Source organism: Pinus tabuliformis, chromosome 8 (genome assembly GCF_031772625.1).
Source record: "Pinus tabuliformis cultivar Carrire ecotype Pingquan chromosome 8, CPIR1, whole genome shotgun sequence".
In the NCBI taxonomy this organism is placed as follows: Eukaryota; Viridiplantae; Streptophyta; class Pinopsida; order Pinales; family Pinaceae; genus Pinus; species Pinus tabuliformis.
Window position 1 is genome coordinate 1168442303 of NC_142294.1, and position 22455 is coordinate 1168464757.

The following is a 22455-nucleotide window of genomic DNA, read 5'->3' on the forward strand; positions in this document are numbered from 1 at the left end:
CTGCGGAATCTTGTCAGTTTCTGCAGTCAGCTCAACTTTCCGTAGCCATTTTGTTGAAGTCTATGTTACAGGTGTCTACTGGAGAATTCGGCCACATGGGCAAGCTGCAAATGATGTGTACATGGAACGTGTCCCCTTGGTTCAGCCGAATCACTCACAAAAGGCCATGGTCAAGGATAGTCAAAGCGGTGGTCAAGCTAAGATTTTTGCGATGGCAGGACTCTGTTTTTCACCACGTGAAGACTTGCGTAGAAAATTCCTCAATCTTAGGAGGTGTGCTAACACCTGTGTACTGTTCCGTGAACCCAAATCCAACAACCACCACTCCTTGGATTTAATTGTCACGGCTACCATATTGCTAGATCTCCGGACGTGGTCATTCACGTGTCTGTTTAGCAGCGCAGAATTTAGGAAGTAGTTATAGCATCCTCAGTTATAAATAATGTGTTATCATACGCTTGTTAGTTAGCTTGATATATGTAATTTTGACTGTTTTACGAGCCCACTGTGCCGTACTCTATCTTTATCTTATGACTGCATTTTAATATATGAGAAGACAGTGTTCTTAAGTTCCATTTTGTGACTGATTGCTGATTGGCCGAGGTTGCAGAGGGCCCCTGTACACCAAGGCTCTGTAACTACTGTATAGTTTCTTGCTTTTCTCTATTATGTTACTGTTTTCATAATCGTTTGCTTGTATATATTACACTATTTCTGATATTCATGTTAACTGTTGTCCATACTTTCTTTTATGCTTTCTCATGATTGTTAACTGATCAGTGTTTTTCTTTCAGGTTCTTGTAGACAGCCCGGGAAATTTTACATAGCTTTTGAATGACTAATGACATGAAATCATCTTGTCCTTCTGCTGATTTATTTTCTGAGTTCTAATTCCAACATTGTTATTTCTTTCAGTCTTGTTTTGTTCATTTACTTTTATGCAAGTTAGAAATCAGATTACTCAATTTGTTTATGATTACCTCCTATAGCCAGAGCGAGACTACTGGTGAGGGGTCAGAATATGATTTGAAGTGATATGATTTAGTTTATGATTTGGTACATTTTTATTTTCTCTTAGTAATTGATTTCACCATTGCAAGTTTTGAAACCTTTTTGAGAATTTTGAAGTCTGTAAATCATTGTAGAGGTCACCACTGCATCCAAAACAAACCTAAAAAAATCACAAACGACAAAGAATTAGGAAATCGGTTATCTTGCATATATAGTGCACTTCACTTCAGCAATTTACGACTCCCAGATTGACAATTTATATAGCAATTTAGGACACACTAAATTGACCAAAAAAGTCTCCCGACCTCTCACAGAAATTGCGTAACCTTCATGATCAGTCACATAGGTATGTTGCATGTCAGTTCTCAAGTTTGTTTTGGTTTTTGACTGACAGATTGCTTTCCATGAGTGTTTCCATGTCTCTAGGTATCACAGGTGTTCATCTGCCTCTCAGCAGCATAGGTACAATGGTTTCTAGGAGAGCAGAGTCGAATACACCATTCAGAGCACACTTGGGGATGCAGTCAATCAAGTATCTACGAACTTGCCTACCCATGAAGACATCAAATTGTTCGTAGACATAAACATCAAGATATGACAGCAGTAGCATCATAGCAAGCAGGACCATCAACAGCAGCTGAAGACAACATACTAGATGCAACGAATGCAAGAGGAAGGTTGTTGACAACACAAAGGCAGAACAAAGTTGCAAGCTCAAGGAGATCCACTTGTGATGAAAGAAACTTTGGAGACTCAGGATATGAGGCGACGGTGTGACATGAAGATCACACAAAGGCAGAGAATGAAACAAAGAAGGAGTTGCATGTGTTGAAACAAAAACTCAAGGAAGAAAGGGAGCTACATAGATGAGATAATGAGTTGCAGCAGGAACAGGTATAGCAGGGGGCTCAGCATGCACTCACAGATGAAATTGTGCCCATGCAAGTTATAGATCCATCCCAGGAACTGGCACGGAGCATACAAGGTGAGAAGTGTTGTTGAACGCATGCTAGGGAATGCAGCAGCATGCATGTCATTATGCGCACGCATGCGATCCCACCCATTCGGCACACTCACCGAGGTGAAGACAAGAAGCAAGTCTGACTAGAGTTGAACATGTACTTTGACATGTTGATGTGCACGACCGCTAGCACGTGCTTAAAGATTAGTGCATACACTATGCATCAACATGTTTCCATTCCAGTCACACCCAAGCTGACCATGCACATGTTATTAGAGGAGTTGGACTGAGGAGTTGTATCAGTGTACTTAGAGGCAACAGAGGCAAGAGTTCGCTTCAGCAAGATGTCACCATTGATGGAACAGACACCATCACAGACGAACAAGCTTGGCATCAGTTCGCCACCATCGACCATCACAAGGATGTCAAGAGTTGGTCTCACCGCAACGGCCTGAGTGTTAGTGATGTCTTGCATGGCTTGCTCAAGTTATTTTGTCTCACATGGGTACATGTGAAGATTGTATGTAATGCCTTGTCATGTGTAAGTTCAAGCGTCGATAGTGGATGTAACAATCATAGAGTAGATGAAGAGTTATGAGGGTAGATGAATTGTCACAAAGGGGAATGTCAAGGGCCACCCCACCCTTTGCTATAAATAGTCCCCCATAACTCAATGTATAGGCTTTGGCCAACCAAGCTTCGATAGGAGTACCTTAGAGAAATATTGGACAGTATTGTAACGTGCCTTGGCTTCTCCACTATGCAGAGCTGGTATATCTCTTTGGAGGAGCAGGCAATTGTGGTTGTAACGTTCCACTATTGGAACTAGTTATTGGACATGGATGTATTGTATGACTAGAACTTACACTTCTTAACATAACAGAGCCAACATTGATCTAGAATTAGATAGGAACTCAACAAATTACAGATATAACCATAAATACATAAATGCAACAGAAATAATACTTCATTTCATTAATGTAAAACACTAAAATATGCTTACAAACATAAATGGAAATAAACCAGCTAGGACGATGGTAGCTTATCTCTGAGAAGAGATGTGGCGGCTACATGCCTCTGAACTGTGTTACAATGAGGCTCGAAGGCCTATTTATTGTTGAGAAATAATGGAAAACCCTAAACATCCAAAAGCCTAACCCTAGGAGATGAAATTCCAAACTGTGGGCCCCGTTTGGGTAAATTGGTACATCAACTTCCCGGGTTCGTAACTTTAGCATATGATCTTCGTTTGACGCGCTCAATACCTTGTTAGAAAGATCTATCCAAGGACTACAACTTTTGGAAGAACAACATGATTCTATGGAACCATAATGCTCCCAATTTTCCAAAATAACATCGTTTAGGGCCTCAAAACAGCTCCGGAAGTTTAGGACTCGAAAAATTGCTAAAAATAGTAAATTGTGCTACAATTAAGGAAACTAAAAAACTAAAAGAGATAGTTGTGGGGGTCCAAGTGGGATAGGTGGGTGGCCACCAAAATCCACCTGGATCATTCTTACCCCCTTAAGAAGCAATGGTCCCCATTGTGTTGAGTTCAACCATGAGATGAGGAAACTTCTGTTGAACTTGGTCCCTGGTTAGCTATTCTACAACCTCTAATGTGTCCAATAATGGTGGGAAGCTTGGTCGAGGGTAGTCCACATTGAACACTCAGTGCGAGCGATGGAATGGGGGAATGTTCTGCTCCAAATCATTGTTTCCCACAGCCTTGGTACTAGTGTAAGGACCATGTCGAAGTGGTCTGAGCTTCTGATGGGTTCTGGTAAGGCATTCTTTCTGCAGATGCAACCAGACTTTGTCGCCCACTTGAAACCTATGTGGTACCCGATGATGATCATATCGCTGCTTGTACTTGGCATTTTCCAGAATGGAGTGGTAATATGTCAGCCCATTAGGTAGAGGTGCTTTGGGAGTCAGATCGAATGAATGCTTGACATGATAGTGCAACAGTACCCCTGTGGGTGAGGAGAAGATGTCCTTGTCTTCTTTCATGACCGTATCCACGTACTTCTGCTACGTGGAGGAATCCTTCATGAGGGTCATGGATGTGGAAACAATCTTCCCCTTACTTTGGGAGTGAACCAGACAGAAAATGAATTTCCTAGTCTAGGAGATGAGCTTGCTGCATTTCTTAGCAGTGATCAAAGAGGTGGTGTTAAGTGGGGCTACCTCCGGTATCCTGTACAATGAATTACCCAAAGAAATAATAGCAGCGCGAGGCCTTGACTCATACACAGCATGTCGCCTCCATAAGTATGGTTGAGCTAATAATGCATCACAAACATCAAGCAGTGAAACATCACACAATACCTCATCTGTGAAGGGTTCGATGTTGTAGGGAAGGCACACTGTTGGCGAACTTGGAGATCTCGTCCTTGGTGAAGCCACTCGATGCTGTATGGTTGCAGGTGTGGTATAGTCAGTAGTCCCAGCCACTTCACGACCTCTACTGAAATGAGTTTCTTTTGGCTCCCACTGTCAACAATGAATTGCAGCAGCAAACCCTTCACCCACATCTGTGAGTGGAAAAGACACTCCCCCTCCTCTGGATCTTCGGACTCATTCTTCTAAATCTTGGCGATGGAAAGAGTGGTGCTGGGCTCCGCATCAATGATCTGCTTCCCTTTGTCATTCCCCTTATCGGGTAGAACATGCATCTAATTCTAAAGCCTTCAACTCGGCCACCAGGGACTGCTTGGTCTGACACTCACTTGTGTTGTGAGTGGGGCTCCTATGGAACTCACACCACTTCCATGTGTCCTTCTTTTCCTTCATGGTGTTGTTATTTTCTTGCGGCTTCAATGGGTTGTCTTGGGTCACCTCGCCTTGGCTTTGTCTTTTGTTCTTCTGATTTGCAGATCCAAAGTCTCGCTTCTTTTGTTTAAACTTCTGCTCAATTTTGACAGTGTATCGGTACGTCGTGCCGAGCAAGGAGATGTTCAAGAACTCCATCTCATCCTAGATGTATCTATGTAGGTAGCCACAGTATTTAAGTACCAAATGCAACTCAGAATCCTTGATACCCAACTGTGTGCGAAGGGTATGAAAAATGTTTGTGAACTCCGGCGCATCTTGGTCCCTTCCCTACCGTAGCGTGGTCCACTTTATGTATTTGTCCTCATAGCATTTGACAAGGTCGTACTTCTCCTTGATGGCATCCCGGAATGAATTCCAAGTGGGTGCGGCTGAAAATAGTGAGCCCATACTTTCATCCTTCTGCTCGCAGTAGGTTTCCCCTCAGTCCTTAATGTGGGCAGCTGCTTTGAGAAGAGCGAAAATAATCTTTTACTGACAAGAAAAATCATCAACAAAAAAATAACCTTCTAGCATATTTAACCATTTATCTATGGCATATGCATCTATTTGACCCTCGATATGGGGATTTCAAAGTTAACTTGTACCTTAAAGGGTGTGGTGTTTCCATAGTAACTGTTGGAAGACGATGCGTCACCCCTAGGTAGCCGCTGAAGCATCTGGGCAAAGTTTTCCATCACTGCGTTCCTTTGTTGCTCGATGGCTTCTTCGAGCAAGATTTTGATAGGATCTCCTACCCCTTCATCTTTCTTTTCGTCCGCCATGGGAGGCTGTCAAGATTTGCGAGGTTGGTCTTGTAAAGGTTCGACCAATTCAAGCCCTAACTCCTTATATCCCGACCTCGTTAGGGACATGCAAAGAAAAACAAAGAAAGATCATAGCGCTCTGATACCACTGATCCAGATTTAGACAGGAATGCAACAAATTACAGATATAACTATAAATACAGAGATGCAGTAGAAATAATACTTCATTTCATTAATGTAAAATACTGAAATATGCTTACAAATAGAAATGGAAATAAACCAGCTAGGGCGATGGTAGCTTATCTTTGAGAAGAGATGTGGCGACTACATGCCTCTGAACTGTGTTATAATGAGGCTTGAAGGCCTATTTATTGTTGAGAAACAATGCAAAACCCTAAACATCCAAAAACCTAACCTTAGGAGATGAAACGCCAAATTGTGGGCCCCATTTGGGTAAATTGGTACATCAACTACCTGGGGTTGTAACTTTGCCATACGATCTCTGTTTGACGCGCTCAATACCACGTTAGAAAGATATATCTAAGGAATACATCTTTGGGAAGAGAAAAATTGGTCCATAGACCCATGTTGCTCCCAATTTTCCCAAAAACGTCGTTTAGGGCCTCAAAACGGCTCCAGAAGTTCAGGGCCCGAAAAACTGCTAAAAATAGTAAATTGCGCTACAATTAAGGATACTGAAAAACTAAAAGAGACAGTGGTGGGGTCAAAGTGGGATAGGTGGATGGCCACCAACATCCACCTGGATCAAGCACATTTCATACATATGTTGTATTATATTCTATGCTATCTAGTTTACACTAAATGATATATGTATTTGTTTACTTACGCATGCATGTATGGACTATTTTGTATAAGTATATATGAATCTTTTTGAAATGTGTTGTTGGTTTAACCATCACTTTGGATTTCTCACTGACTTTCTTTCCATCTTGTGATGCATCTTCACTCACGTGTTCCCTTCCAAGCCGCGTATTATTATAGGTTCACAAGGGGTGCACTCACCTCACTCTCCATGTGTTAGAACCTCTCATGCACCTTCCTTGACTTACTGCAGCTGTCACACCCTTGATACCAACAAGGAAATCTTACTTTCCTCAGTGTGAAACCGCGGTCAAGGCATTACCATAAAACCCACTGCTGGGATCCTACACCAAACAGTCTGAGGTCTAATTGGGACTTCTTACCGGGGAGATCCCCTGACATGTTGGCGGGTCCAACACCGTCAGTAGAAGGGGCACAAGACAATGAGAGAGGTTCTCTGAGAAGTAGGGGTATTCTTATTGAATTCAATTAGATCAATAAGATCACAAAGTATCTTCGCCAAATAAATCTAGTTGCACCATGAAAATAATGCCTTGGAATATACGAGGCTTGAATAGCACTAGTAAGTAGAGTTATTTGAGATCAAGAATCTAGAAGGAGATGCCTAAGATTGTACTACTATAGTAAAAAAAAGTTTCTAGCCTTAAGTTAGAAGAAGTTTTGAGCAGATTCTGGAAAGGAAGTGAATTAAGGGCTATATACTCAAGGGGTAGCACTAGTGGAATCATGGTGATTTGATATCCCAGATAGGTCTCTTTTCACGAATGGATATCCACACCTAGAATCTTGTTAAGATGTTTTAGTTGCCTAAGGTCTGCGAAAGCAATTTGATTTTTTGTGGTCTATGGTCCTTCAGTTCCAAGGAGAAAAGAACGTTTTCTCAAGGAATTGAGGGACATGCATAGATATTTTCAAGGGGAATTATAGATTCTTGGTGGATACTTTAACATGATCCAGAGACTGCAAGAGAAAAATGGTGGGATCCGTAGAATGGAATTGGCAGCGGTCCTACCCTAAGAAAAAATCTAGGAGTTAAATATGGTAGATGTAGACACGACTAGTGGAGTACAGACCTGGGACGATTTCCATGGAGATAGGTGTCAAGTAGCCGGTCATCTAGATCGTTTTTTCTCTTGAAAGACCTGTTGACCGTATATCTATTTATGGAATCACTGGTTCTACCAAGTCTAGGATCTAACATTTGGCCTATCATATTAGATATTGATCTAAAAATGACCCCTTGTAATAGGAAATTTAGACTCGAGAGCTTCTAGCTTCAAAGATTTTTCCCTAAGCTTGGGGAGTGGTGGAAAGAGATATTAGTCCACGGTGGTAGCTAGATGTAGGCCTTCCATCTTAAATTGAAGCATTTAAAACTAAGAACAAATCATTGGAACTAAATGGAATTTGGCAACATTTTCTAGGAAAAGCGTGAACTCGAGGAACACATGGAAACTCTTCAAGCCACCATCATTAAGGAAGAAGAACAAGAAATCTAATTGAGGAGGAACATAAGTTGATTCCTGATCTTGAATCACGAAAGTAAAAAAACGTAGATCCTATGGCGCCAAAATTCAAGGATAGAATGGTTGAGGAAGGGAGGAAATAATACTAGATTCTTCCACAATGCCCTGGTCAAGCACATGAAAAATAATTGAATCTTCTCCCTAACATTGAGGCAAGGTTATAGGTTAATCGAGCATGAGGACATTGAGGAAGAGTTAGTTTCCTATTATAAGGATATTTTATTGGAAGACGAGACAACTAAGGAGGATGCCAATTTAAGGATAACTAAGCACATCCCACAACTAATTATTATGGAACATAATGCAACATTTATTAGATTAATATGTTTCATCGAGCTTGAAGAAGTGGTTAAAGAGATGCCCATCAACAAAGCACCAAGCCTAAACGATTTTACTATTGTTTTCTTCAAAGCCTATTGGCAATTGATTGTTATTTAAATAAGTGCATGCCCTGGTAGAGGAATCACGAAGAATTCAACAAGTATAGTCTTAATCAAATGCCACCTTTCTCACCTTGATTACTAAGAAAAGAAATTCTAGTAATGCTAGTTGCTTTAAACCTATTTCTCTATGTAATGTAATCTACAAGATTATCTCATCAGTGGTTTTAAAGAGGCTCAAACCATTCTTAAATAATGTCATATATCAAGAAAAAAATGGATTCATGGAGTTCAGATAGATCATGGATGGAATCATCACAACCCATGAGATAGTACACTCGCTCAAATAGAGTAGGAAACTAGGAATGGTTATTAAGATCAACTTATCGAAGGCATGCAGCGGATTAAATTGGAAATATTTGATCAGTATTTTGGCAGCTTTCGGTTTCTCCTATGGTTGGATTTGATGGATTTGTTCGCCAATATCTACCTCATTCTTCTCTATCCTTCTAAACATTTCACCTTCTCATACTTTCAGAATGTCTAGGGGTCTTCACCAATGGGATCCTCTTCCCCTTGTTCATTTTGGTAACCGAGGGAATTGGGAGATATATCACAGTGGCATTGGATCGGGGGCTAATCAAAGTATGCAATTATGGGGTAATGATTTAACCATCACTAACCAACAGTTTGTGGATGAAATTATGTTACTTGGAGAACCCACAATATAAGAGATTCAAGAACTAGATACAATCCTCTCAAACTTCCAAGCAACCTGGTTAATAGGGACAACTAGAAAACTAGACCTTCAGAGTGCTCAATCTTCCTAGCCACATTATTCTATTGAAGATTGTTTTACAAGCTATTCTCATTTACCAGTTGTTAGTTCTTCTAGCATCGAAGGGAGTATATAAGGACATTGTTTTTAGGTTCTAGAAATTCTTTTGGAAAGGGGATCAACAAGAAAAAAAATGGTCCCTTGTATCTTAGGAGAAAGTGTGCTTGCCAAATTGGGGGGGTGGACCAGCTATGAGAGACCCTGAAATTTTTAATAAAACCATGAGAGCTAAGTTATGGTGGTGCTAACTTAAGGGTGGTAAATAATTATGGTAGAAAATATGGAATATTAAATATACCTAGTCATTGCTAAAGCTGAGAAAGTGTCATAGGTAGATTTTATGTTGGGCTCATCAATAGGTAATTTAGCATTGTAACATAAATCTTTCATCCAAAACCATTTCTCTGGGAAATTAGAGTTGTTGGTACAAGAAATTTTTGGGAGGAGTCTTGGCAACGACTCCTAATGTTGGAGAGCAAGGAGGAGTTACGCCATCTCAAAGAGTACACCACGGGGCAAGGGACAGTAGTGTTTGCATATTTTTTGAGAGAATCCTCTCCCCTAGACTAGTGGTGTGAGTGGAAATGTAGAAACAATGGAATGAGGACTAGTCCCCACATGAATGGCAGATTCTAGATACACTACTAAGTGACAGGAAGATATAGGTAGCGAGTGGGGGAGAAAAGTTGAGATGGGGATATAAAACACATGGTGTTTTTACCATCAAAGAGGCCTATGGTCTTATGGAAAATTATAAGGACATACCAAGGGAGCCCCTTTAGAAGAATATTTGGAAAAGACAGTTATGGCCAAAGGTAGCAAGCTTCCTTTGGTTAATTGGTCGACAAAGACCCCTAACATGGGACCTTTTGAGGAGAAAATGTTGTGCAGGATCGTCTTCGTGGCCCATTTGTTAACAATAGGAGGAAAGCCTAAATCATTTGCTCAATACTTGCACAAACATAGAAACTGGTCCAAGATACAAAGTCATTTTGGATATTTGTACCACTCTCATAATAGTCTATGGGAAACCATTGATTCATGGTATCCCCCTCCTTTTAAAAATTTGTGATCAGGGCTTGGTCTTGGTCTTGGGCTTCTTGTTGTGGAATTCTTAGAAAGAATGCAATATAATTATATTCAAGGACCTAAAGAGCACAATGGATGTTCCCTCAAAATGCACAAGGCTTAATATAAAAGAAACAATATTGTCAGAGAAGTGGGTAAAGGATGACAAGAAGGTGGAAGGAGGGGAAACTCAAATCTTACAAGATTTGGAGATATCTCAAAGTTTGGTAGATTTGGATGAATCATTCCATATCAATGGTCATCGTTTGTCCCTATCAGTCTTTACCATTCCCCCTCAAGGCTTTATAAAGTTGAACTTTGATAGGGCTTCCAAAGGAAAACTTGGGCCAGCTGGGTATGGTGGAGTCTTTCAGGATTATCACAACTTTATTTGGTTATAAGTTGGCTACTGTGGGCACACTAGAAACAACATGGAAAAATTCAAGGCTCTTCAAAGAGGCTTGTAGCTAGCTCATGAAGTGGGATATACTAGACTACATATAGATGGTGATTCATTGCAGTTGGCAGTGAGTGTGGTTTAGAAACTCATTAATGGATCTTTGACACAAAAAGTTATTAAGAGTTGGCATATTGATCTTAGAGTAACCTTAATTCAAAACTTGGTGCTATCCATCCCTTTTATCATCATAGAGCATTCTCTATGATCGAGGAATAGGGCAGCATTTTTCTAGCGAATTGGGACAACAAGGAATCTAAATTGGATCTCTATAAGAACTGGCTAACACAAAATTATAATTGTTGGACTAGACAATAAGAAGTATCCTAGATAGGGAGAAAGGAGCCCTGATGGGGGTGGATGACCACGGTGATATTGGAGAAGACTAAGGGGATTATCCCCTCTTGATCATTTATCCAAGAGACATGTGGCACTTTAATAACATGCAATACAACAAGTGTAGAAGTTTCTGGACTTGGGATAACAACTTTATTTGTGGGTTGGCGAGAGGAGTTCTGATGTTTGCAAGCTCAATTATGGGAAAACATGAGGGTGGTGGAGGTTGAAAAGAGTCTTCGCAGGCCTTCAACCTGTGTATGCTTCTTCAACTTTGTTGTTCTGTGATAATGAACCTCAAACGCCAATGGGGAACCCCCTGTGGTGTTGTTGGAGGCGGTATGCTTCAAGTTTGGGATCTTGGCGAGATTGAACGTTGGTGTTTTTTTTGTAATTGGTTGGGATCAGTGCGTAAGAATTGTATCCTAAATTGGGAAACTGGTGGAGGTTTTTTGAATTGAAGCTCTACAGTAGACACTTGGGTAATTATTTTCAGTGGATCCTTTGGCATTCATTGTATAATGCTTTCAATGAGTTGGGGGGTATGGCTTCTTAAAGGTGTATGCATCTTGATGCATTCACATCTAGTTGAGGGACACCTGGGTTACAAAGGACTCAAGGTCCAATGTATCCAAAATTGGGGATTGATATCATGTGTTTGATTCTCATGATTTGTATTAGTTACACAAGAGTTGGGGCTAGAAATTACCAACCCTCCACCAAAAGGTGGCAACATAATTCAAGTTGGTAGTAAACATGGAGAGAAAAACATCATGTTTAGTGTGTTCCTTTATTTTTAAAATTTTTCCATGCATGGGAATTCCTAGATGATGTTGGACAGTGGAAAATTTTCTCTTTGGCCCAAGAGAGTTGGGTCTTCTGGCTTGTCTCTCGAGCTTTTGGAACAACTTTTCTGCTCAATGAGTGTTTTCAGTGGAGTGTTGTGTTACTTTTGTTGGAGTTGTTGGCACCAAGAAGTCCATGATAGTTGGAGGTGGCTATGTATAAGGAAAGGGTGACAAATCTTGTCAAGGGTGGCAATTATCAAGTGAGGCCTAGGCTAGGCACTGTTGAACCTCTACTAGGGCACACCAGAGTTTAGAACAGTGGTTAGATCATTCTACCTAGTTAGACATTCAGTTTGGTTTGAGCATGTACTGGCAATGGGGTAGAGCATAAAGAGGGGTCAAGCCTAGAGGATAAAGAGTCGAGCATAGAGGGGAAGATGTGGAAATGGGGGGGACAAGGTGGAATGGAAGTGGAGTTAGAAGAGGAGGTGACCCACAATTGTACCTCTTCTCTTATACACTTTGACCAACCTCATCCTTTAAACTCCTTGGACTCTCAGCTTCAACATATCACTCATCTCCTAGAGTAGATAGAACTGAATCACTATGATGACCGTAATGAGGTCATAAGCTTCATGAATTATTTTCAAGGAAGTCAGTGGAACATGCAGGATCATTTGGCTTCACTCTGATGGGGCCAGAGGAGAATGTATAACCATATGGAGCACCTAGAAGGGAGGCTGGATCACTTCAAATTTCATGTCCATGGTGAACGCAGACATCCAGATTCATTAGGTAACACACTGGATGTGCCAGCTCTGATAAATACTCTTGTCTCGTAATGTCTATTGGTTGATTTTCATATTAGGGGTACTTTGGGCATCTTTGCCTTTTTGGTTTTGGATCCTTTGTACATTTTGGCACTTTGTAATTATTTTTTGTGCTTATCTTTTGGCCAACAAATCTAGTAAAAGTGAGACCGAAAGAATAGTGAAAATTGGGCAGCCATGTTGTAACTTTTGAATGAATTAATAAAAGTTTTTTTTACCGACAAAAAAAAATGAAAATTATGACTAGACTAAAGGAGATGGCATGGATTCAGAGATCTAAGGAGGATATTTTTCTTATGGTGTATTTAAACCAAGCCACACCCACCTCATTTACTTCCCTTTACCTATCTTCTTGGCAAATTAAATGGCCTACACAAAAAACAATGAAGTTTTGGTATGGGTTGCCTAAGTGGAATACAATCCCCATATTTCCCCATTCCTTGTGGAATGTGAGGAAAAGAGTATGACCATCTAGGCAGAAGAGAAGTAAATGCACAAAAAGAAGCCAACGAGCAAACAATAAATAGGGGAAAAACACATAAAACATAAGAGCATAATGTAAGGGAGAATGAAAAATGAAAAACATTTAGGAGGAGAAAGACACAATTGGGAGAAAAAATGTAGAGGCAAAAGATGATTGGACAACACCGGAAGAAGAAGAAAGATATCCCTGAGCTAGTACTTGATGGTTAGGAAGACATTCCCTATTATTTTTTTGAAGTATGGGTTATGTTCCTATGATTATTGGTTAGTGAAGGCTCGATGGAGATTTGAATTTCTTAGTTCTTTTTCAATAAGCATATAAACCACTAAGCGCTTTCTAGATAAGTTGATAAACCACTTAGAGCTTTTTGTATGGACTGATAAACCACTCAAGTGTTTGTGGGAAGGTTGATAAACCACTAGGTAGGTGAGTTGAGTCACTGTGGTTCTTGCTGAAAAGAGTTAATAAACCATTAAGTGCTTGTTGAGGAAGTTGATAAGCCACTTAGTGCTTGCTAAGTAAGCTTATAAACCACCTGGATAGTAGGTTGTGGATTCCTGCAGTTCTTGCCTTCAAAATCTAGTTGATAAACCAACTATATAGCGTATTCAATCTCTTGTACTTAGTAGTGCTTCATCTGAGCCTTGGGTGAATCCCTGTTGTTAACATTAAGGAGGTAGAGATTCATTGTGGTTCTTACTATCAGAGAATAGTTGACAAACTGTCTGTACAATGAACTGCTCCTCTTGTCTATTTGATTGAATATCGGTGCGAAATTCCCTTGAGATAATAACTCCTCATATTTTGAATTTATCTTGGGGGCATTTAGCTGCAATAAAAAATTGCAATGTAGCTAGCCTATGGTTGGGTGGAGAGTTGAAGTTCCTCCTTTATTAGCCAACCATTCAAGTTAAACATATAAGTATATTTACTTGTATATATTTTCATTATGGATGATGAAAAATGCTTGATATGTGATATGTAAGTGTATGGGTCAACACTACCTATAGAGGGATGCTAAGATTTATGTATGTTCATGTTGAATGCTTTGATTTATGTTCCTTCATAGTTATTTTGAACTTATTCATTTATGTGTTGTTGCTATCCTAATGAACTATAGAGTTATTTACATGAATATGCATGGTTGCTTGAATTCCCTCAATTAATTTGTTATACCTTATGATTTCAATTATCTAATATGTTATGAATATCATGGATCATCACCTAGCACAAGGTTGTAGACTACATAACTTGATAAAAGAGTCATCTATGTGTTGTATGAGAAACCAAGATTTAGTTAGAGCTTATTTTTATATATATTAAGAATAATGTGAGAATATTATGGTTATGTACAGTTGTATGTTTTTGTAATACCTTGAGTTTCATAGAGTAAGCAATGTGCACATAAGAAAAGTCCCAGATGGGACCAAGACCATATTCCCCATTGAATTTCACATTTGAACTAGAGGTCTAGGGGATCTTAGGGTGTGTCAATAAGGCATAACTATGTGCACCTTAATTTCCCTTAGAACTAGATATAATGAAGAACAATTTTAAAACACAATGGGTCAATCCTAGAGAGACTCACGACCCTAAGTATATGTGGCAAGTACCAATAGGTAAGATGAGTTTGTGTGGATTCTATGTAGATGCCATGAGAGGGGTAGGACTTCCAGAGGTGACATGGCAGGTCCACATGGATGCGACATGGTAGTTCCTTATTGATGTGGTAAAATTTAATTGGCCAAACTTCACATGGGCATAACTTTCAAACGGGAATTATATTGAGATAAATTTATATCACCAAAAATATCTCGATGGGCTAAATGTGATGGTGGTATTAGTTTTGAGTTTCAATGAAGTTTGAAAATTAGGATTTTTGCAACCCCGTCTTCATAACAATCCTTGGAGGTCAAGTTAAATTATAAACACCTTACATATCCCAAGAAGGTACAAGGGGTGGGAGGGAGTGCTATAGTGTGGTATTAGAGCGCCCATGTTCAACACTTAAACTGAATGGGCCTTAAATATGAGAAGCTAGAAGTTATGTTAAAAGTTACATAGTGGTATTTAATATGATGGTTAATTTCTATGTGTGTGTGCTGATTTTAGAATTGTAATTGATATGGTTATTGGCACGACAAATTGTTGATATATTTTCTAATTGGCATACTAGTATGAGATTTGATATTTCAACTATTTTCACATCAACATGCTAGCTACAAACACACCAAGGTGATGAGGGATATGCATAATTGTGGTTGATTTAACTAACAGTCGTATGTATGTGACAAAACATAAAAATACACCAAGGTATAACATGGAAACCAAAGGATGCACAACAAAATGGTGCAAATACAACACATGTAAATCCCAACACAATAAGGAAGAGGAGTTAGTAGGGAAGAGGTCAAAATGGAATTCCATTGATTGGATAGACATCCTTAGGAGCTTAAAAGATAAGCTGATAAGCTGTAAGGTGGATAATGAGAAGATTTCCAAAGCTCAAGAGACACGAGTATAATTAAATTTTGTGATTTTGCAGCCTATCAATTTTGGAAATACAAGAGAAACACAAGCTAGGTTCCAACTATATAGGGAAACACAAATCCAAGAAAATTCCATCATGATTATAGAAGCATGACTTGGAGGCTAATGGAGCATAAGGCAACATGTCAATGAAGAGAAATAGACAAGAAAGTGAAGATACAACTAGAGGAGAAACTCAACTAAGCACTCTAGAGAGAGGAAAAGGTAGTCATGAACAATTATCTAGAGTTGCAACTAAGAGATACCATTAGCAAAAGATGGACGAGAAAAATTAATATTAGAGGAATTAAAGAAGGAAAACCTCCCTACCTTTGATTGAGACGTAAAGAAGGTTGAGGAGGAAAAATCATGGATATTGGGAATGAAGAAATACTTCAAAGTGCATGAATACTCTAAAAACATGAAGGATAGAGTGGCCATTTTTAGTTTGAAAGGAAAGGTTGATATATGGTTGGAAGACTTGAGAAATGTCAAGGACATTATAGAGAAAGAGATCACCTAGAGAATATTTTAGAGATATTTATGGGAGAAGTACCTATTTGAGAGGTACTATCACAACAAGTTTAAAGAATTTCATGAGCATAAATTGGGGCAACTCATAGCTTATGAGTACACTAACAAATTTTTGGAGTTATTGAGGTATGAATCATATATCAAGGATGTGAAAGTAAATATTTATAGGTACCTTAGTGAGTTACCATAAGCTTATGGAGACAAAATTGGGTTTGATGATCTAAAAACATTGGAGGACACCATCTGAAAGGCTAAGCACTGTTATGAATAGTCCAAGAATAAAACCTAGTTTTGCACTGATTGGAAAGCAAGAGGTAGGCCCAACTTTAAAGGAAAAGGGAGAAACTCTTCGGGACATCATATGGGGGGAGGAATGTGAAGTGCGCCACTCCTAGCAAGGGATAGTTTCAAAAAATAATACTACTTCTAGTATAGATCGTGCTCTAAGATAACAAGAGAGGAATTTAGAGGGTTCAAAAGAGGCTCCATACAATGTTGGACATGTGGAGAAAACCATATACCAAAATATTTTCCTCAACAACAACATACTGGCCCAAGTTTGTACAATGTGGAAGGAGCATAAATGGTGAATGACATGGCTTAGAACATGCCACGAATCTATGTTGCATAGGACAATGGGTTGACTGACCTTGAAGCTTCAATCGTCGAGATGGAATATATGGTCATTAACCAACCTATTTCGATTTTGATTGAATCAGGTTCAAATTTTAGCTATGCTAGCCTGAGGGTCATAGAAAAGTACAACCTATAGAAGAAATCATGAGAAGTTGTGGTTGGTTCAATTAGCCATGGGACCCAAAAGCTGGGTGTTGGATGTGGTGAAATCATGCCTGGTGATGGTAAGACGCATGGACATGTCATTCGATCTCAATTTGTTACCGTTGGGTTCATACGATGTTCTAGTTGACATGGATTCACTAGTGACCCATTAAAATAAAATCAACTACTACAACAAGTCATTGGAATGTCTCGGTGATGAAAGAGAGAAGGTGGCATTGCAAGGAATAAAGAAATCGGACACCATCAAAAAAATATCAATATTGCAATTTAAAAGGTGTAGTAGGAGGGGTGTGCTTTGTATGCATTCCAGGTGGCCAATGAATCAAAAAATAGTAGTGATAGAATGGAAGAGAACCCAATGCTAAGACATTTTAGTGATGTTTTTCTCGAGTAAATACCAAGATTATCACCTAAGAAAGAGATAATTTTTTCTATAGAAGTATTGTGAGGATTGATACCAATCTCAAAAGTCCCATATCGAAGGAGTACATTAGATCTAATGGAGCTAAATATATAGTTGAATTTTTTTTTAGAAAATGGGTATATCAAACCCAATGTGTCACTTTGGGGAGCTCCAACACTATTTGTGAAGAAGAAAGATGGCATGCTACAATTCTGCATTGGAAAAAGAGAGTTAAATAAAGCCACATTAAAGAAAAAGTAACCTTTACATAGAATTTATGACTTGTTTGATGAGATGAGAGGAGCTACGATATTATCAAACATAGATTTTAGGTTTGGTTACCATCAATTGTGGATTAGAGGTGAAGACATCCACAAGACACCCTTTAAAGCTAGATATGGACAATATGAGTTTGCGACAGTGCTATTTGGGATCACAAATGCTTTAGCCACATTTATGTGTCTAATGAACAATGTCCTCATCGTAGATTTGGAAAAGTTTGTATTGATCTTCATAGACGACATCTTGGTTTACTCTAAAACCAAGGAAGAGCATGAGGAGCATTTGAAAGTATTATTGCAATTATTGAGAGAGCACAAGCTAATAGGGTGGTACTTGGACATGATATGCATAAGGAAATGCAACAAGAGGTAATTATTACTAGGCATAAATTGAAGGCGGCCCAAGATACACAAAATAGTTATGCATATCAGCATAGGATGCATAAGGAATTCCAAGGATGTATATCTCCACATAATACCAAGAAAGAGTTCACTGTGAATAGGGTCTTGTGCTAAGTTGACACCAAGATTTTGTGGGCCATTTCATATTTTGGAAAGAGTAGGGCCAATGGATTATGGATTGTCCATACCACTCATAGTGAAAGCACATGGTTCTTTTCACATTTCTTTACTTAAGAAGCATATGCATGACACTAATCATATTGTTGATTGGTATTTGATACAGGAGGAATCCTGTGGAGAATTACAACCAAAACCATAGTGCATTATGTACGAGTATATCATGCTCTAGAATTGAGTAATAGAGTAGGTCAAGGTGTTATGGAAGCACTTTGGACCAAATGAAGCCACCTGAGAGATGGCTGATTAGCTGAGGGTCCCCTACATATTTTTGTTTATTGTGTAAATAAATGTAAAAGCTGTAAATGTAAACCTCATTGTTGTATTTTTTGTTTTGTTTATAGAACACCAAGTATGGTATTCCCTTAAGGGACTAGGATCTGTAACAACCCTTTTGGCTACACCCCATGTAAATGTCATTGTGTAATTTTTTTATGAAATTTATGTAAAAATGAAAATTATGATTGGGTTGAAGGAGAGTACATGGCTTCACATATCTGAGGAGGAGAGGTTGTTTGTTATGTGTTTAAATTAAGCCACACCCACCTCATTTACTTCCCTTTACGTATCTTCCTAACGAATTAAATGACCTACACAATAAGTAGTGAAGTTTTGTTATGGGACACTTGAGTGGATGATAATGCCTATATTGCCCCCTTCCTTGTAGGATTTGAGGAAAAGAGGATAATCGTCCAGGTAGAAGAGAAGTCAAAGCACAAAATGAAAGGGGTGAGAAAAAAAAACCATGCACAAAACACATAGAACGTAAGAGAAGAATGCAAGGGGAGAGTAAAAAACAAAAAATGTGCAGGAGCAAGATGCAGCTGGGAGAAAAACACAGAGGAAAAATATTCTCAAACAATCGTGAAATAAGAAAAAAAATATCCCTGAGCTAGTGCTCTATGGTTGGGAAGACATTCCCTATGACTTTGTTGATTTTTGGGTCATGTTTCTGTGATGATTGGTCAGTGAAGGCTCAATGGAGATTCAAATCACTTTGTTCTTACTAATTAAGCTGATAAACCACTAAGTTCTTATTGGATATGTTGATAAATCACTTAGTGCTTATGGAATAGGTTGATAAACCACTTATATGCTTGTTATAAGGCTTATAAACCACTAGGCATATGAGTTGAGCCACTATTGTGCTTGCTTAAAACAGTTGATAAACCACTAAGTGCTTGCTGAGGAAGCTATAAACCACTTAGTGCTTGCTAAGTAAGTTGATAAACCACCTAGATAGTGGACTATATATTTTTGTAGTGCTTACCTTGAAAATATAGCTAATAAGCCACCTATATAGTGTATTCAATCTTCTAGACAAAGCAGTGCTTCATTTGAGCCTTGGGTGAAACCCTGTGATTGACTTCAAGGAGGTAGAGATTTAATGTGGTTCTTGGGGTTGGTCAACTGCAAGAAAGAATTACAGTGTATTTGGCATATGGTTGGGTGGAGAGTTGAAGTCCATCCTTCAGTTGCTAGCCATTCAAGTTAAACAAATAAGTATATTTACTTGTATCTATTTGCAATCTGGATGATGGAAAATGTTTGATATGTGATATGTAAGTGTATGGGTCAACACTACCTATGGAGGGATAATGAGATTTTTGTATGTTCATTGTGAATGATTTGCTTTATATTCCTTCATAGTTATGTTGAACTTATGGCTCTATTTTGTATTTTTATCCTCACGAACTACAAAGTTATTTACATGAATATGCATGGTTGCTTGAAGTCCCTCAATTAATTTGCTATAGCATATGATTTCAATTATTTGATATATTATGAACATCATGGAGCGTTGCTTGGCACAAGGTTGTAGACTACCTCACCTGATAAGAGAGACATCCATGTCTTGTATGCTAAACTAAGATTCAATTAGTGCTAAATTTTATTTATATTTAGAATAATCTGTGAATGTTATGGTTATGTACACTTGAGCTTCACAGAGTAAGAAAGGTGCACGTAGGAAAAGTCCTGGACGGGACCAGAACTGGATTCCACACTAAATTTCGCATATGATTTGGAGGTCAATGGGATTTGAGAGTGTGTCAATAAGGCTTAACTACGTGCACCTAGATTTCCCTTGGAACTAGATACAACGAAGAACAACTATAAAATATGATGGGTCATATTTTGTGGGACTCACAACCCTAAGTATATGTGGCAAGTACTAGTAGGTAAACAAGTTTGTGTGGATGCCAAATAGGTTCCTTGAGAGGGGTAGGACTACCAAAGGTGACATGGTAGGTCCACGTGGATGCCACATGGTGGTTCCCTACAAATGTGGTGAAAATTATTTGGTCAAACTTCAAATGGGAATAATTTTCAGTTTGGGAATCAAAGTGAGATAAAATATATATCGTCGAAAAACTCTTGACAGGATGAATGCAATGGTGGTATTAGTTTTGAGTTTTGATGAAGTTGGAAAGAGGATCGTTGTAACCCCATCCTCATAACAGACCTTGGAGGTCAGGTTAAATTATAAAGTAACACATTCCACAGTCAAGAAAGTACATGGGGGTGGGAGTGAGTATTACACAAGGGTTAGGAAAAAGAAGATAAGGCATCCTAGGCCCGATTGTAGCATCAGGGCCTAGGTTTTGATGGTGGAAATGAAAATGGCATGAATGAAAAGACTACATTTTATGAAGACAAAGGACATGATGGAGTTGGCTTTCTCATCAAAAGGAAGACTAATAGCGAATGAAGGTGGCATCCCACTACCGCACCAACCTTCTTAGAGAGGATAACATAAGGTCGAGAAAGACAAGAGTTCAAAGACTCAACTATACCTACACTCAGAAGAATCAATGAACAAATCAATAGAAGAAGAAGAATTATGGGTATGCATTAGGTAAGGTATCCATTGTTTGTCATTGTTGTAAGAAGAAAGGCCATAGTGCTACTAGCTACTAGTATTCAAAGACATGTTCATTATGTGGGAAGAAAGGCCATCATGAGGGATCTTGTTGGGAGAATCAAGTCACATGTCACAATCTTGAATGGTTATGGGGAATGAACAATAAGAAGACTTCCCCATTCCAACAATGAACTCATAGGCACATGAAGAAGAGATGCATGTCAAACAATCCATCTAGTAGCAATAAGAATTTTGGACCATCATTACCAATTGGGTGTGCATGCACCAAAGAGTTGTTTTGATGCTGAGAAGTAACTGATCCTATTAGAAATACATAGAGTATATTTATTTTCATGGGGTTGTTGCATGAGGGCATAGTTGTTAGGGTCCCACTAAAAAAACAAAGAACACATTTTTCTTGGTTTCATTGACATCCTAATGGACCATCTCCAAGTTTGAGAGAGATGGGAATGGATGCTTATTGTAGAGTTCAAAAGTAGAGATTGCTCAAAGCTAAGAGTCAAAGAGTAAACTTCTATATTATAAGAATGAGCAAGCCAAAATCCATAGCTAGAATCCAAACCGATAGAGAGCCTTCATAATCAAACCCATGTAAATTCATTTGCCAACCAACTAAGAAATATAATGAGGGTGGATAGTTATACATACAAATCTATTAATAGACTTTGGCATCCACCATTTCACTAGTCACTAAAACCAATAGCATTAAAATAACGTAGTTTGTATAGGTAAGTCTAGCCAATTAGATGGCATCTCTATTGGTGGAAATTGTTCAATTTGGGATTTAATCTAGGCAATGAATTCCATGAGATAAACACTACACCCAAATTTGAAAATAAAAACGATCACACTGATGGAGTTAAACCTCAACACCAATTGCATGCATACCAAGATCAATTAGCATCAAAACCATCCATTCTAGATTTAAAAACAACTTGGTTATAGTTCTATTTACAATACAGGAGACATTTAAGTCATTCTGATTGGACGTTTGTGACAATTGAACTAAACCTATGATAGCCATTCATGCTCACAGCACTCATTGGTAGTAGACTTCCTAGATAATTTAATCTATATATATTTAACAATTCAAAAATGTCATTTAAACAAATTTTTCTCATATTTCAAGTAAAACTCATCATAAAAACATACATACAGTGAAAAAAAACATACATAAAATAAATACATTTTTTACTAATAATAATAATAATGATAAATGAATCACTCATAAATAACAACAAATAATTACTCAACTTTCAAAATGATAACATGAGTCAAATTTAATAGCCTTAATGAATTGATAATCATCCATGATTCCTTTTCATAATTAAAATTATATAT